The sequence below is a fragment of the Poecilia mexicana genome, unplaced genomic scaffold (assembly GCF_051168715.1).
Source record: "Poecilia mexicana isolate PSO_F unplaced genomic scaffold, ASM5116871v1 scaffold_22, whole genome shotgun sequence".
Classification (NCBI taxonomy): Eukaryota; Metazoa; Chordata; class Actinopteri; order Cyprinodontiformes; family Poeciliidae; genus Poecilia; species Poecilia mexicana.
In genome coordinates, this window is record NW_028263391.1 from 1,859,658 (window position 1) to 1,877,973 (window position 18,316).

At 40.9% G+C, this 18,316-nt stretch overlaps 1 long non-coding RNA gene across 1 annotated transcript; it reads left to right on the forward strand.

The window, feature by feature from the left end:
• Nucleotides 1-584: 584 nt before the first annotated feature.
• LOC148152735 (uncharacterized) lies at nt 585-17,020 on the forward strand. Its single transcript, XR_015761935.1, has 3 exons — nt 585-9,233; nt 10,726-10,828; nt 15,977-17,020. It is a non-coding gene; the product is annotated as an uncharacterized LOC148152735 (long non-coding RNA).
• Nucleotides 17,021-18,316: the final 1,296 nt, after the last annotated feature.

Here is an 18,316-nt window from a genome sequence, read left to right on the forward strand (position 1 = left end):
CAGATTTCCAAATCTCCACAGGTAATGATAGACTACGTACTTTGCCTCGTTGGTCGATGTCAGTGTAAGGCTCTGTCTGAGAAACATCCTCCTGAAGCCTTCACATGTAATGTGCTGTAAGATACTAACCAACCAGACTGCTGTTTCCAGTAGCTTCATTTTTATAGACCTGCCATGTGTTCTCAGTGAAGTAAAACTGAAGTGTGTTTGGTAATAATGACCAACATTACATTTGGAGGAAAAAGGGAGAAGCTTGTAAGCGAGAACATCACCCAAGTGTTGAAACAGAGGTGGCAGCATCATGTTTTGTGGTCGTTTTACTGCAAGAGGGACTGGTGCACTTCACAAAGTAGATGAGTAGGAAGTCTTGTGTGGAAATATTAGAGCAGCATATCAAGACACTGGTCAGGAAGCTCAGTCTTGGGCACAAACTAGTCTTCCAAAAGGACAATTGGTTTTAAACATACAGTCACATTAGCCACATAGTGGCTGAAGGATGACAAAGTCACTGATTTGAAATGGTACAATAAAGGTCTGGTTTCTGTCTCTTGGGAAGTCTGTGGCCACAGATGGCAAGGTGTGTGTGTGTGTGTGTGTGTGTGTGTGTGGGTGTGTGTGTGTGTGTGTGTGTGTGTGTGTGTGTGTGTGTGTGTGTGTGTGTACTTGTTTTACCTGCCGCGTGGGGACTTCAGCCTGACTCTGTGCATACACGTGGGGACCTGATGACACGTGGGGACCAAATTTGAGGTCCCCACCGGCACAACCCCATTTTCAAGTAGAAAATGGTGTATAAACATGCCTGGTGAAGTTTTCCAGGAAGTCCCCACGAATTCCATTCCAAGACAAAATGTGTGTGTGTGTATAAGGGAACCGCCCCTAGTGGTCACACAGATTATTGCAGTCCCCATTAGGCTAGGTGTTCCGGAACAGTGCGTCACCATCTGCTCACTCTCTAGCTCCCTCTATTGGTCGGTCAGAGGTTTTGCAATTTATTGGTGAAATTAAACTTTAACTTTAAAAATGTAATATTTTTAACTTATTTTTTTACATTGTGGGATTAATGGAGTATTTTTCATTTAATTTATTTTATTGCAATTTAAAGTGAAGTTTACCAGTATTTACTTTTTTATTTAATTTATTGCAATAAATTAAATAAAATTTATTACAATAAATAATAATAAATTTATTGTAATAAATAAATTTATTATTTATTATTATAAATATTAAATAAGCAGCTTAGCTCAAAGCTGCGCTCTTAGCTTTGAGAAGCTAAGTGCACACACACTATTGAAACTCAAGTTAACTGGCAAATCGTAAAGAGCTGAAATTTGGTACATCGGTAGGACCCACTGAAACAAGAAAAAAAGCCTTTTGGAGGAAATGTTGCCATTTTGGGTCAAATTTTTTGGCATTTTTGACTTTTCATACATGTCGAACTTCAACAAACTCCTACAGATTCTGAGCTATCTTCAAATTTGGTCAATATGACATTAAGGCAGTGGTTCTTAACGTGAGTTCATTCGAACCCCAGGGGTTTGATCAGTCGGTCTCAGGGGTTCAGTGGAGCCTCTGCCGCACTGATTGAAGAAGCTCCACTTCTCAGCATGAATTTGAACTTGTGTCTTTTATTACTTCAGCAAAGCTCACAGTTTTTACCAAATTCTGTACCAAATTCTTTTCGGGGTTGCTACTGCCTCTAGTGGCATGGGGGTGGTAACATAATTACTCAGTCAGCCTCCTGCAGTGATTAACAGGCAGAAGCAGCTGTTGGAGCTGATCTGATTATTGGGTGAAGGAGTGAGGAGTGAAATTGTTTTTGTACCGCAAATTAACGTTTTATTTTAAGTCAACTCAGAGATTATTTTTTGTTATTTTTATAAGCAAAAGAAACTCCTTTGAAACAGGAAAAGTCTCCCCAAGTGCTTTTTATTGTTTTTGAATGAGTCGAAAACCTCCTCCTGAGGGACTACTCTGGTATTTTTGTTTTCTGGACCTTTGTGATGCAAGAGTGGCCATAACAAGTACAAAAACCTTCACCGACGACTTGAAGAAAAGCGCAAAGTTGTGGGATCCAGCCGATCACTCACAGAAGAACAAAGAAAGCAGCCAGCGGGCAGTGAGTAAAATCAGCTGATTGAGTTTATGAATGAAAGTGCAGCTGCGCTGCAGAGAAACAATCAATCGCCACAGAAAGCAAAGTTGTGGATTTTGGAAAAGAATTGCAACAAAAAAGGATGTTTATGGATGAACTTATTTGAAAGTGAAGGGATTGTGTGATCATTAACAATGTCTGACCCTGACACTCCGCCTGCGTCTGAGGACATATTAAAGGTGTGCGTTCTTTCGCGCAGAGGCAGATTGGGAGCCTGCACTAGAAGGATTACATTACTAAATCAGAATACTGCAAAGTCTTTATTTATTATTAATTTTTCATTCTCTTAAGAATGTAGAGCTAATTAAATGATCTAAACAAGACCTTAAAGTGGATCCAGTTTCTCTCGATGGTCAACCTGTTGAAATTGTGGCAAATTTTAAATACCTTGGGTCGTTCCTGGACAGTCAGCTCAACTGAAAACACTGACTATATTTTGAAGAACTGTTATCAGAGACTCTACCTTTGAAGAAGACTTAGTGATCTTCGGGTGACCCAAATAGACTCTAATTGGGTCACCCCCTATGTCTTGAATTTTGAAAAAAATAATTTTGTTTATCACTACATAAGGGTTCAGCGAGTGCGCATATGAATTTGATGGATTTGGTACCTCAAAAAAGGTTAAGAACCACTGCATTAAGGTGTTGGGGAGTAATGATTATCAATTTTTTGTTTTTGTTTTTGTGGATGTTAAAGGGGCATGGCCAGGCCTTAACTTTGAGCTTCATACCATAAATTTGGAAAATCTATAAAGAAAGACTGATTTATACCAAACAATGAGTGATCCATGTGGTATGCCAAATGATACTATTTGGTCATATGATGACATAAATGCACACCCTATCAGAACAAGAAGTCTGTTTTTTTCCTTTGAAAGTTCCATTTCTGACTCCCTTGATCTAATCAAGATGATACTGAGGCAGATACCAGATAAATTGGTCTTACTTGCTTTAAAGCTCAACAAGTTTACACTGGAAGGTGACTTCCCCATGCCCACACAATATAGCAAGCCATTGCCATTCATTTGGCTCTAAATTCCACATATTTCAGCCAAGCAGCACCAAAGTCACTAGGGAGAATGGACATGTCTGGCACATTCCGCATCATGGCGTTTACCATAAGCGAAAGAACATACTGAGGGTGGTGTTTGACTGCACATCCTCATTTCAAGGAACCTCTCTGAACAAGAAACATCTCCAAGGTCCTGATTTAACAAACACCCTGATTGGGGTACTGTTAAGGTTTCGCCAAGAAGCAATCACTGTTATGGCAGACATTGAGGCAATGTTTTATCAAGTTTATGTTGATGAAAAGGACAGAGACTTTCTGAGGTTTCTGTGGTGGCCAGAAGGGGACATTAGTAAACCTCTTAAGGTTTACAGGATAAAATTTCACCTCTTTGGTTCAGTATCACTGCTGCTGACAACCAGAAACATTATTCTGATGAGGTTATCAAAACCATTAAAAGTAACTTATGTAGATTGTTTGCCTCTGATCAGTGGCAACAGAGAACCCTCCAGGACCCTGCTGAGGGTGTAGAGCTGGTCCAGTGTTCCACGACCAGGACGAAAACCACACTGCTCTTCCTGAATCCGTGGTTCGACTATCCGACGGACCCTCCTCTCCAGAACCCCTGAATAGACCTTACCAGGGAGGCTTAAGAGTGTGACCCCTCTGTAATTGGAGCACACCCTCCAGTCCCCCTTTTTGAACAGGGGGACCACCACCCCAGTCTGCCAATCCAGGGGAACTGCCCCCGATGTCCATGCGATATTGCAGAGACGCGTGAGCCAACACAACCCTACAACATCCAGAGCCTTAAGGAACTCCGGGCGGATCTCATCCACCCCCGGGGCCCTGCCACCGAGGAGCTTTTTGACCACCTCGGCGACCTTGTCCCCAGAGATTGGAGAGCCCGACCCAGAGTCCCCAGGCTCAGCTTCCTCAACAGAAGGCATGTTGGTGGGATTGAGGAGGTCTTCGAAGTATTCCGCCCAACGGCCCACAACGTCCCGAGTTGAGGGGACGGGGTCAGCAGCACACCGCCCCCACTATAAACAGTGTTGGTGCTGCACTGCTTCCCCCTCCTGAGACGCCGGATGGTGGACCAGAATCGCCTCGAAGCCGTACGGAAGTCTTTCTCCATGGCCTCTCCAAACTCCTCCCATGCCCAAGTTTTTGCCTCAGCGACCACCTGAGCCACATGCCGCTTCACCCGCCAGTACCCATCAGCTGCTTCTGGAGTCCCACAGGCCAAAAAGGCCCGATAGGACTCCTTGACAGCATCGCTCACCGAAGGCGTCCACCAACGGGTTCGAGGGTTGCCGCTGCGACAGGCACCAACAACCTTTGCGGCCACAGCTCCGATAAGCCGCCTCGGCAATTGAGGCACGGAACATGGTCCACTCAGACTCAATGTCCCCTACCTCCCCCGGAACGTGTTCGAAGTTCTGCCAGAGATGAGAGTTAAAGCTCCGTCTCACAGGGGACTCCGCCAGACGTTCCCAGCAGACCCTCACTATACGTTTGGGCCTGCCAGATCTGACCGGCTTCCTCCCCCACCACCGGAGCCAACTCACCACCAGGTAGTGGTCAGTGGACAGCTCCGCACCTCTCTTCACCCGAGTGTCCAAGACATACGGCCGCAGATCCGATGAAACGACGACAAAATCGATCATCCAACCTGCGGCCTAGGGTGTCCTGGTGCCAAGTGCACATATGGACACCCTTATGTCCATCATGGTGTTCATGATGGACAATCCGTGATGAGCACAGAAGTCCAATAACAGAACACCACTCAAGTTCAGATTGGGGGGGCCGTTCCTCCCAACCACGCCCCTCCAGGTCAGTACCCCCTCTAAGGACTCCAAGAGGGGTGGGTAATCTGAACTGTTGTTCGGCCCATAAGCACATACAACAGTCAGAACCCTTACCCCCACCCATAGGCGGAAGGAGGCTACCCTTTCGTTCACCGGGGTAAACCCGGTGAACAAGTATGCCCACTCCTGCCCGGCGCCTCTCACCGTGGGCAACTCCAGAGTGGAAGTACGTCCAGCCCCTCTCAAGGACACTGATTCCAGAACCAGAGCCATGCGTCGAGGCGAGGCCGACTATTTCTAGCCGACTATTTCTCAGCTTGAAGTAACCTCAGATTGAAGTAGCTGAGAGTAACCTCTCAGCTATTTCAAGCTGAGAGGTTCTACCCAGAACCTCTCAGCCTCGCACACTGGCGCCTGTTCCTTCCCCACCAGAGAGGTGACGTTCCATGTCCCAAGAGCCAGCTTCTGCAGCCGAGGATCAGACCGCCAGGGTCCCCTCCTTCGGCCGCCGCCCATTACACATTGTACCCGACCCCTTTGGCCCCTCCGACAGGTGGTGAGCCCATTGGAAGGGGGACCCACGTCTCCTCTTCGGGCTGAGCCCGGCCGGGCTCCGTGGGTAAAAGCCCGGCCACCAGGCGCTCGCCATTGTGCCCCACCTCCAGTTGTATTGTACCTCTATTGTTGTATATTTATTTATTTATGTATGTATGTATTTATTTGTTTTGCTTAGACCCTCCTCCTGCAGTGATTAACAGGCAGAAGCAGCTGTTGGGGCTGATCTGATTGTTGGGTGAAGGAGTGAGGAGTGAAACAGTTTTTGTACCGCAAATTAACGTTTTATTTGAAGTCAACTCGGAGATTATTTTTTGTTATTTTTATAAGTAAAAGAAACTCCTTTGACACAGGAAAAGTCTCCGTGAGTGCTTTTTATTGTTTTTGAGTGAGTCAAAAACCTTCTCCTGAAGGACTACTCTGGCATTTTTGTTTTCTGGACCTTTGTGATGGAAGAGTGGCCATAACACAGAGAGAATACCCTCCATGGATAAAGGAGTTGGAAACTAAAATAAAAAAGGGTCACACTAGAGGTGGTGGCTTGGTGCAGCTACTTCAAGCTCAATACCCAGAAGACAGTGGAGTTAATGATAGACTTAGGAAAGTCACAGACCCATCATCCCCTCTCAGAGTCCTTTCTATCTCCAATTTGGACTCATTCTGCTTCCTGGACATTACCATCATCCAGGACTTCAAGTGGGAGCCAACCATCAGCTCCTTTATCATAAAGGCCCAGAACAAGTTGTTCTAGCTATGGCAGCTGAGAGAACTCAAACTGCCAATTGAGTGTTGGTGCAGTTTAACACAGACATCATCAAGTCCGTCCTCACCACCTCTGTCACTGGGTACAATGGAACCACAACCAAGGACAAACCTAGATTACAACACATCATGCATACTGATGAAAAGGTGATTGGGTGCAACCTCCAACATTTACATGACCTGTACTTCAGGGATGTAGGTCGTGCAGGTTGGATTGCGACTAACACTTCTCAAGAACAGCTTCTTTACCTCAGCCATTAGACTGTTAACAATAGATAATTGAATGTTGCATAACACTGCCACTTTATCTACCTGCTATTCTGCACATGCATACATATTTTTACTTTTTAGTCATATTTTGCATCAATATATCAAAGCAATTTCCTAACACATGACCCTGTATACTAGCAATAGCAATAAAAGTGATTCTGATTCTTCATGCGACAAGTCTGACGTTCTATCAAACAGTTCTAGGAATGGGGTACTGTTCTATCCCATTGTGTGCTAGGGGAATGGTATGACTGAAAGAAACAGGAATCTTAATAAAATGGTAAACATAGCAGTTCTATGTCTGGAAATTGAATTAAAACTAATTGAATAATTCCTAAAGAGAAAGTATTTCACTCCATGTTCATTAGTCAAGTCAAACAGGTCATGTTTAGGCCTGCTTAGTAGAAATGACGGTATTAGGTGCATTAAGTGCAGAAGCTTTCTGCTGAACACAATCCTTTATTTGCTCTTTGTTTTATGTAAAGCATAAAACAAAGAGCAGTGTTGTCCATCATTTTAAGTGACTTGCCCATACAAAATTTAACAGAAATAAAAATCTTATCCACATATTTATCCACATGTAGTATAATAATAGTAATATATAGTAGTATAATAATATAATAGTATAATAGTAATCTTATCCACATATTCATCCACATATAGTTTTCCTTATCTACAATAGGCCTCCACCCAATTTCTCTGTAATGGCTGCCATCTCACACACATCCTGAAATTTGACGTCCCCACCTCACCCATGCCCATCCCCCCTCAACATTCCCTCCATGGCCTGGAGGGAAACATGCTGAACTATAAAGTATAGCATGTTTGAACTTTTTAAGGAAAATGCTTGGTTGACAATAAAGAATGGTGGGAGAAGAGAAATAAAGAATCCGCATGCAACTCAAGCAGGTTGACTGGCTCACATTTCCTCATATAGTTTTTCTTATGTACTATAGCCATCTACCCAGTTTCTCTGTAATGGCTGCCATCTCACACACTTCCTGAGATTTGACGTCCCCATCTCACCCATGCCCATCCCCCCTCAACATGCTTGGTTGAAGATAAAGAATGGTTGGAGAATAAAAACAATCAGTATGCTAATCAAACAGGTTGACCACCTCACATTTCTTCACTTTCTTTCAACTTTCCTAATTTATATATTTATTTTTCCACATCCTGTTTTTCTGATATGCTATAGCCTCTATCCCCAGTCTCTCTGTAATGGCTGCCATCTCACACACTTCCTGAGATTTGACGTCCCCACCTCACCCATGCCCATCCCCCTCAACATGCTTGGTTGAAGATAAAGAACGGTGGGAAAATAACAAAATCAGTATGCTAATCAAACAGGTTGACTGGCTCACATTTCTTCAGTCACTTTCTTTCAACTTTCCTAATTTATATATTTATTTTTCCACATCTTGTTTTTCTGATATGCTATAGCCTCTATCCCCAGTCTCTCTATAATGGCTGCCATCTCACACACTTCCTGAGATTTGACGTCCCCACCTCACCCATGCCCATCCCCCCTCAACATTCCTCCATAACTTGCTCTCAAACTTTGCAGAATTGACTGGTGTTGAACCTACAAAATTTCCATTACAAAGAATAATTTTGTCTCCTGAAGCATTACTGTGGGAGATAATAAAATGTAACTTATTAATTTCATAGTTTTAAAACTTAATTGATGGCGCGGGAAAGTTGTGACGCCAAAGTTAAGGTGTCATTAGTTATTAACACAGGGCTGGGCCGTCAACCTCAGCTCAATGCTTTTTGCAACCAAGCAGAAACTCCGGCGTGTGCCGGAGGAAAAATCAAGCGCTCCTTTTTGACTACTGCACACCGAAGGAGGGGATTCATGCTAACACATCCGAGGAATGAGGAGCGACGTATGACGAGGATTGATCTAAAAAAATGGTAAGATTATAGTTATCTTAATGGACTCCTAGTTTTTATCCATTATATCACTCGGTCAGATATACTTTTAAATGCTGTTTAAACGTGTTGATCTGTAAAAACTGTTTCAATTGTGCTTCACTTGGATGGCTAGCTTACATTAGCCTAGTACAGCTAATAAGAAACATGCATGTTTTATATTTTATTTATTGATGTGCAGTCTTACAAGAAAAATAAAAATAAAAGTGATAACCTAAAAAATATATTAAAATATGACTGCTCAAAAAAAAGACTCAAATGCAAAATATAAAAAGCTAAGTTAGCAAATTGCAAACCTCATAAAGCAGAAATAATGAAATATGCACTATTTTCAGTCACCCTGCTTGTGTGATTGAAGAGGGTTTTTGCTTTTTTGCATGTGTTTTGAATGGAGAGACGATAGACATGAGGATCTAAAACATGAGGCTGAAGTAAATGGATACCTTGTGGGTAAAGGTTGATTCTGCTGGGAGGGGGGCCTTCAGGGCACATTACACCAGACTACATTCTCTTTAGAATAATAAAGGTTGGGATATTTGGGGAAGAGCTGTGAATTAGAAACTAACTTCAGCATCATAACTTTAGTTGAGGGGAAGAGAGTGAATCTGCTTTGTTAAAATGAATTTCAGGGCTTTGACACATTTATAATCATTGAATGTTTGGGGGGGGGGTTTTCCAGGAAAATCCCAACCAGAGATGCAGATCCAGTGATGGGAGTGACGGCTGTTCCAGTTTAAAAGGTGAATTATCTCAGGGAAAGATGCATTAGCCCACAGTGTTTTTCCCACTTTTAAATTGTTTTTGCATAACTGTTTCAGCTAAATTAATGTAACCTGTGCATAACCGCACAGGTAAGAGAAGGGAGGTGTGCAGGGGCAGATCTAGCAAAATATTTATGGGGTGACAAGAGGAGGGCAGGGATTTTTTCAGGGGTGGCAGCATATGCCAGTATCTAAGTATGAATCTAGATAGAGATGTGCCAATACCGTGATCGGCGATCACCGATCATACACTTTTTCACGGAAATCGGCCGATTATGATCGATGGCCGATCGATCGGCACACCTCTAATAGATAGATAATATGTCTCACTCTCACATTTGTCATCTCTGACAGCGGGAGATGTTTTGGTAGGACCCAGTTCAACTGCTTTCCTTTATACATTCATCTGTTATTGACTTCTTATAGCTTTGCTAATTTTATTTAGTAACAGTCTAGTTGTTCCTTTAGTTGTTCTTCTAGTTGGGGAAATCATATTTTATTTATCACTGCAGGAGGGTTCAGTGAATGCGCATATGAAACTGGTGGGTTTGGTACCTCAAAAAAGGTTAAGAACCACTGTCTTGCATATAAATGTCAAATAATTTAAAGCCTTTTAATTTATGTATGCTGAAACCATTATGTCAAATTTAGCAGCAATGATAATCTCAATAAACAAATGGTGGTCTGTGTTAAAATATTAGCATTTATGGGGCCTCTGAAGCTCTGGGGGCCCAATGGAGCTGCTGACTTAATTTGGATTTAACAGAAGTGGACAGAATTGATATTCATTTTAATTGTATTTTTTGATTAGTTGTTTTTAAGACTAGTTGTGGGTTTATATAGCAGTTCAATGATGATGTTTTCCCATAACATAATTACCCAGTGATATTTTTACTTTTATTGTCAACTTAACATCTTTTAATACAAAAAACACGGTGGACCGCCTGGGCACCCGACCACCGGGTTTAGCAAGTTTTCTGGGGGAAACCCTGCATGTTGAAGTATAAAATCAATGTGCATAGTTTGTGTCATTTAACCTACAGTTAATAGGTCAGATTAGGTGAAAATGGATATCATAGTCCAAATGTAATTTGCTGCGGTCAGTACCTAACTCCTGTGTGGGTGTCTGATTTTTAACTGTCAAATTTGGACACAGCAGAATATTAGCTTTTGGTGTATTTGTGACAGATCCGGGTGGATCACTTCATGGTTAGTATTAAATATATAAGTAAGGCTTTTGCTTTATTTGTCCTCCCACCCCCTCTGTTAAGTGCTGTGTTTTCATATTATGCACCATGAAATGCAGAATCTCCAGTGTAATCTGATGGAGCCTGTACACTTTTGATGCTGTTAATATGTGACATATTTGGGATTTCTAAATACCTTCATGAAGTTGAAGTTGACTCTGTAGCTCTGTATTAAGTTGTAACAGCTAATTTAGGCATTTTACTGTTAACTTGTCAATTTTTAGGAGTTGAAACAGTCATCCGATGAGAGCGACGATACCGTCATCCTTGGTCCAACACCAGCTGAAGTACGGGACACGAGCGTGCCTGAGCTCACAAGAACTGATTGTAAGTTTATCTATAAATATCATAGTATTACACTTTTTTTAACTGATGATTGTAGATGTTTTGATTTTTATGCTTGTTTCTGTATTTATCATCAGAAATAATTTCCCAGAGAACAAAAAGTCATGGGAATAGAAATTATTTTCACAGGCGTCTAAGAAAAATGCAATGAACATTCAGGTTAACATCGGTAGGCCTAACAGCAGCCAATCAGAGTGGAAAAAATATTATTATTTTGTGCCATTTTCTAGTTGTTAAATATTCCACAAAATGAGGAGATAAAAGATGAACAACATGCCAGTTTAAACTTTGGACTATTTGCAAACCAACTGAACTCTGCAGCATTAAAACATGGATAGAACTGTAACTACATTAATCATAACTCTTCTTCTGTTCAATGTTTGTCAGTTTCTTGTGGTGCAGCTCTGTGCTGCCTTCAGGAGAATGGGACATCAGAGCATCATCCATAAAATTTCACCCAAATGGCATTTACTGTGCAAACCAGAGCTTTTAGTGGAAAAACAAAAGTTCCTTTTAATGCCACACAAATATGAGACAGAAATATGGATTATTTCTTTATATAGACCTGTCTATTGATTATAGATTAATAGTTTTACTGAACAGAAATTACAAAGAACAAATCTGGTTCTTCATCAAATCCTAATGAGTCAAACTGAAAGTGTCATGGAGTCACTGAACACCACCATGACATTAACACTGACATGAAAATAATATTGAAGAAACTAGAAAATTCCGCAGAAATTTTGAGGGGCATGCCAAAGTGTGCCCGTCGCTTTTTAATCAAGCCTTCTGATGCAAAAAATTAGCATTAATGCTAAAGAAAGCTGCAATGTAGTCAATAACCTGTGGTGAGTCAGAAACATGTTGACTAAACTGTACCTGTACCATTCAGTATGTTGAAATTAATGCATAAGCCAAAATGCTAATATTAGCATGAAGACTAATATTCATGTAGGATGTGTGGCATCACTAGCATGTTTTCTGTCATTGATTTACTCCATTCAGTATACTGAACATCGCTAATAAGTAAGAAAATTATCTAATAGCTACCTTTAGGGAAAAGGCTAATGCTAATGCTAATGCACTGCCTTGCTGCGCAAGGCAGTGCACTAGTGGGGGCAGTAAAATGCTAAACTTGTGCTAATGTTAATGAACTGCCTTGCTGCGCAAGGCAGTTCACTATCCTGAGGAAAAAAAATGCGAAAAAAGCTTAATATTATTGCAACGCCTACGGCGTTGCACTAGCATGAGAGGAATATGCAGACTTTTATTTTGAAACTTTCAGTAGGCTTCATTTTAACCACCACACCAATTCAATGTGTAAAAGTAGTTTGTTTAAACATTTCACATAAAGCCCAAAGCTGATGTGAAAAATATCAAGGCTTTTATTTTGAAATTTTCATTAAGCTTCATTTTAATTGACCACAGCAATAAAATGTGTAACAGTGGTTGGGTTAATCCAACTATATAATGCCCAAAACAGCAAGTAGTTCTAAATGCCAGTTCAGCCCTAATCTGTGGTATCTGAAAGTTCCGCCATGTTGTAGTTCTGACCTTCAGTCATTGTAGTTCTAAAGAGCAGCTCAACTATCATGTTAGTGAGACACACAGGGAGAGAGAATTCTAACTGTTTGAAGCAGTTAGTTTTTCTGATCAAAGCGGCTTACTGTTCAGCATCCATAAGAGCAATCCGAAAACTTTTTGAAGCATATAAGAGGGCAATTTCTTGTCTCCGATGGAAACACGATTTAAATCTGTAGTTGTCTCTGCACTAACCTGAGAGAAAAACATAATAAAGGCCCAAGAGGAATATTCAGGCTTTTATTTTGAAATTTTCAGTAAGCTTCATTTTAAATGGCCACACTAATCCAATATCTAACAGTGGTTGGGTTAAACCAGTTTATATATAATGCCCAGAACATTCTGCCCTGTCTGTAGTTATAACATTCTGCTCACCTTCTTTCTGTAATAAGTCAGAGTTCCACCATTATGTACTTCTTAACTGCCAGCTCAGCCCTCCTTTGTAATGATTGAGGGTTCCACCATGTTGACCTTCCGACCTTCTGCTCAGGCCTCTGTAGTAAAGTGTTCCATCGTGTTTAGAACTACAAAGATGGTGTTTTTGTAGTCCTAAGGAGCAGTTTGGCTTTTGTCTGTGTTCTGTTGCTATAGTGATCAAGCCTCCCCCTGTGTTTCTCCAGACAGGGGGAGAAACAATTCTATCTGTTTGAGCCAGCCAGTTTCACTCCAAAAAGCTGTTCGAACAACTCCTTTCCATTCGGGAACCGTGATACGTATTCGAAAACCGTTTGAAGCGTATGAGAGGGCTATTTGTCGTCTCATTTAGTACCGCGATTCATATCTGTAGCTCATTCACAGTAATTGCAGTGATGAGAGAAAAATGGTGTGCGCTGAGCTCAGAACTTTTTGCAGAAATGTATGTAAAAAGAGCAATTACATGATGTAAAAATTGTCAAGGCTTTTATTTTGAAAAATTTCAATAAGCTTCATTTGAAATTGCCACACTAATTTCATGTGTAATAGTGATCAGGTTAAATCAGTTATATAATGCTCAAAGCACAAGTTGTTTATAATACCAGCCAACTCCTCCTCTGTAATAATTGAGTGTTCCGCCATGTTGTAGTTCTGACATGCTGGTCAGGCCTCTATTTTAACTGAGTCTTGGCCATAGATAGAACTACAGTTATGGCAGTTATGGCTGCTGGTTTGTAGTCCAAACCAGCAGCCTTTCTCTGGATTCTGTTGCTCTAGCGATTGGCCCTCAGCCAACTGCTGTGTGTGTGAGACAGAAAGCTGGGGAAGGATTTCAATCTTTAAGACAACCATGAAATGCTAATGTTAATGAACTGCCTTGCTGCGCAAGGCAGTTCACTATCCTGAGAAAAAAAACATAAAAAAAAGATTTTCATTTTTGCATCGCCTACGGCGATGCACTTTTGTCAGTGCAATTTTCAGAGTTTTATTTTGAAACTTTCAGTAAACTTAATTTTCATAACCACACTAATCCAATGTGTAACAGTGGTTTGGTTAATCCACCTGTATAATGCCCAAAACAGGAAGTAGTTCTAACTGCCAGCTCAGGCCTCCTCTGTAATAATTGAGTGTTCCGCCATGTTGTAGTTCTGACCTTCTGCTCTGCCCTCTGCATTAAAGTGTTCCGCCATATTTAGAACTACAGAGTCTTTGTAGTCCAAACCCCAGCAGTTCTCCCTCTCTGCATTCTGTTGCTATAGTGATGAAAGTGCCCTGTGTGTGTCAGACTTATCTATCTTTATGAGACACCCAGTCAGTTTTAATGGAAAAAGCAGTCCGAACGACTGCTTCCCGTTCGGGTTCCGTAAGTCCGATCCAAAAACCGTTTGAAGCATATGAGAGGGCTATTTCTCATCTCATCTATTACCGCGATTCATATCTGTAGCTCAATCACAGTAATTGCAGTGATGAGAGAAAAATGGTGTGCGCTGAGCTCAGAGATTTTTCAGAAATGTATGTAAAACACTGGAGAGGAGCGTCAGTTATCCTGTCCCAAAACTTTGCTCTGAAGCACCTGGACCGAAAACCATAAGCCCTAGGGAAATTTTGAAAACATTTTACCGGAGCAGGCATTCGTATCAATGTCATGACCGACTTTCATACCAATAGAGCAATTTTTGCACCCATGAGAGCGATTTCAAAATTATTTTGGGGTCAAAATTCCACTCTTTTTCTCACTCTAAAAAGCGGCAGTTGGTTTCAGTTACACTCTAAGGTTTCGGCAGTTGGAAATTTCGCTCGTTTTTCGCTTTTTACGTCGCCGTCGTAACTCCGATCCCCAATAAAAGTAATAGCTCCAATGCCGGGATCGAGACACACGTTTTGATACCACTTTTGTGGGTGGGCACGCAGCGGTACGAGCCGCATTAACGGTAATGGAAGAAGTTGTTATAATAATAATAATATCCAGGCGTTCTATTGGGTGTAGAACAATAGGTGCCTGCCATGCAATGCATGGAGGCAGTGACTGACCTGCTTCGCAGGTCAGTCACTGCTCTCCTTATGCATTGCTAATGGCATGCCCCAATAAATATATCAAATATAATTAAAAACATAAATAAGTGATAAGTTATTTACTGTTATGGTCTGTAAGATATATTTATTCTCAATATTAGATATGGTCTCAGCAAACCCATGGCACTTCAACAATATTATTTTACCTTTTATCTGGAAATAGTGTGTTTATTCTTGCCATACATCCTATGTATTAATTATTGATCGAAAGGTCTTGCCATACCAGTTTATTCCTCTGTATTTACTTTAGTTTCTTAGTTTATTCTTGCATTTTGTTCTTCATTAATTTCCATTTAGTTTCCTTTGATTAGTATTGTCCTCTCTTGGTTTATTGCTATGTCCACTTTAGTTTCTTTTCTGTTTCTAGATTTATTTTATCATTTATTGATGCTCAGTAATCTTCACTCATCACCTGCTGCGCTGCCTAATCATCATGTTTCACATCATGTGTTCATTTTTCACTGTTCAGCGTCGGATTCTGTTTTTATGCCATAATTCACATCTCTGCCAGCATGCCTAGGTGGGCCCCATGTGGGGAAAAGGAGGGCAGACCATGTGGGTTTGTCCGCGGTTTCCACAATGGCCCGGCATGGGTTTGCCCATGTAGGGCCCATGTAGGGCCACAGCCCACATGGGCCATACATGGGCAAACCCATGTGGGCCCCCACCATATAGGGCATGTAGGGCCCATGTGGGCTGTGGCCCTACATGGGCCCTACATGGGCAAACCCATGTGGGTCCATTGTGGAACCCGCAGACAAACCCATATGGGACCCATATATCAGCCCTCCTTTCCCCCACATGGGGCCCACCTAGGCATGCTGGCAGGGTACCTGCTGATGCTTTTTTAAGGACTGGTGAGATTAATGTTTTCACTCATTACTAGTTGTCAGCTTCATCAGTGGCAACTATTACAGCTGACAACTGACCCTTTAATATTAAATACTTTACTACAGCTGTGATTAAAAAATGTTTTTGTGATAGCTTTATAACTTGCCCTGTCACACAGACTGAAACCTTTTTTCATTGAAGAACACTTATGTGCCCCTAATTATTTTTCAGGCCCACCACAAAAGAAGAGACTCAAGTGGAGCCAAGAAGAAATTCAGGCGGTGGAGAAAACGCTCATGGACTGTATTGAATCTGGAAAGGTTCCTGAGAAAGCCCAGTGTACAGTCATGGCCAAAAGTTTTGAGAATGACACAAATATTATATTTTCACATGAACTGCTGCCCTCTGGATTTCATGTGTCAGATGTTTTCATCACATACAGAAATACAATTGCAATCATATTATGAGTAACAAAAGCTTTTACTGACAGAATGAGTTAATGCAGCAAGTCAGTATTTGCAGTGTTGACCCCTCTTCTTCAGAACCTCTGCAATTCTCCCTGGCATGCTCTCAATCAACTTCTGGACTAAATTCTGACTGATAGCAGTCCATTCTTGCACAATCAATGCTTGCATTTTGTCAGAATTGCTAGGTTTTTGTTTGTCCACCCGTCTCTTGATGATTGACCACAAGTTTTCAATGGGATTAAGATCTGGGGAGTTTCCAGGCCATGGACCCAAAATCAAATATTGCTGTTAAGCTGATCACTCTTTATAACATTCTGGAGTACATGCAAATTGCCATTATAAAAACTGAAGCAGTAGACTTTGTAAAAATTAACATTTGAATCATTCTCAAAACTTTTGGCCATGACTGTATGAAGTGCATTGAAACCTCGCCAGTGGCCCTCAAGGACAGGACATGGCAAGGGGTTAAATTCTATGTGAAAAATCGCATAGATGCGTTAAAACGAGAGACTTTCAAAAGAAGGTAAGCGTTGACTTTTTTGGTACTGTTAAAGAACCTGATCATTTGTTAGTGCCATTACCACCCCGGATCTGTTTGGAGTTTCTGCCAGTTTTGAAGTTCTGAGACAGCTGTAGTCAAGTTTTGTAATCCAAGTATGTATGCATACTTTCATAGAAGAGGAAGTTTGTATGTTAATGTTTATGGATGCAAATCAATGAATCCATTTCATATATGTATATCCATGTTGAATTGTACTACGTATATCTGGAAATTGTGTAATAAAATGGTTCACATACAACCTGAAAATGCAGTCCAATATTGATGGTTGGCTTTAAGCAGGTTACCAGGAACTTAAAATATCATTAAACAAAAACAAATCTAATATAATGCAGTTTATTGACTTAAAACAACTAGGATTGCTCATATTTAACAAACTGTGTTCACAAAAATTACACAGTGCCACCTGGTGGTAGTTGGTGAAGGACAAGTCCCCACGTGCACCCAAAACCTGACAGATTTTTGATTTTCTAAACTTTATAAATTTTTATGTTAAAGATGATATTTCATGTTCCAATGTCCCTAAAAAAAATCCAAACCTAAAATGGAGTCTTTAGCTCATTTAGAAAGTTGAGTCCCCACGCGTAACCACCTAGTCACTCGCTAAAAATGGTCCTCACGTTTCACCTAATACAAGTATGTGTGTGTGTGTGTGTGTGTGTGTGTGTGTGTGTGTGTGTGTGTGTGTGTGTGTGTGTGTGTGTGCGTGTGTGTGTGTGTGTGAGTGAGACAGCCAACAAAACCGATCCAGTTCCACCAGCTCTGTCAAGAGGACTCGGACAAATTCTAACAAACTGCAGTGAGAAGAAACATCAGACCCAAGTCATTCAGTCTGAGAGGTCATTCTACCAAATACAAAGTAAATGTATGAGAGGTTCATAATGTAGAGGAAGTAAAAATAAAAACATTTTAAAAATTACATTTCCCTGTCATTTAGGAACTCTAAATATTGTTGGTAGTTCTATCTCACCAGTTTAATCTTGTTTACTGCTATTAAAGGGGAAAAAACATAATTTGTTAAATGAAATGTAATTAAATATCTGGTACTGACTGTATAGTTCCAATCAGTTTCTTCATGTGAAGCTCACTGTTACAAACACATTACTTTAAATCTGATTTGTGACCCTTTTCGGTTTCCTGAGTTTCCATCTGTTTTGGGTTCTTATCAATTTAGAGTTACTGTATTTAATAACCTTACTCATTGTTATAACAATACCTCAGGAAAATGGTTCCAATAAACCAAAAAAAAATCTGCCAACTAGAGATAAATGTTTGTATTCTGGACTCAACGGAAACTCATTCTGTATTTTTTGCTTGTCTTTAGGTTTGAATAATTGATTTTTATGACTGTTTTATATTCGGTAAAACATTGTAGGTGTTTTATTGCTTTAGAATTTATTGACCTGGGCATAAAGAGTGACAAAATAAATTACCTGTTGAGTTGACTGCCAATTTAAAGCAGCAGAATCTTGTTCCATTTAAATCACTTAGCAGTCATGCAAACATATTGGCCTCATTCAGGTTGTGAAACTCAAATCCACTCTG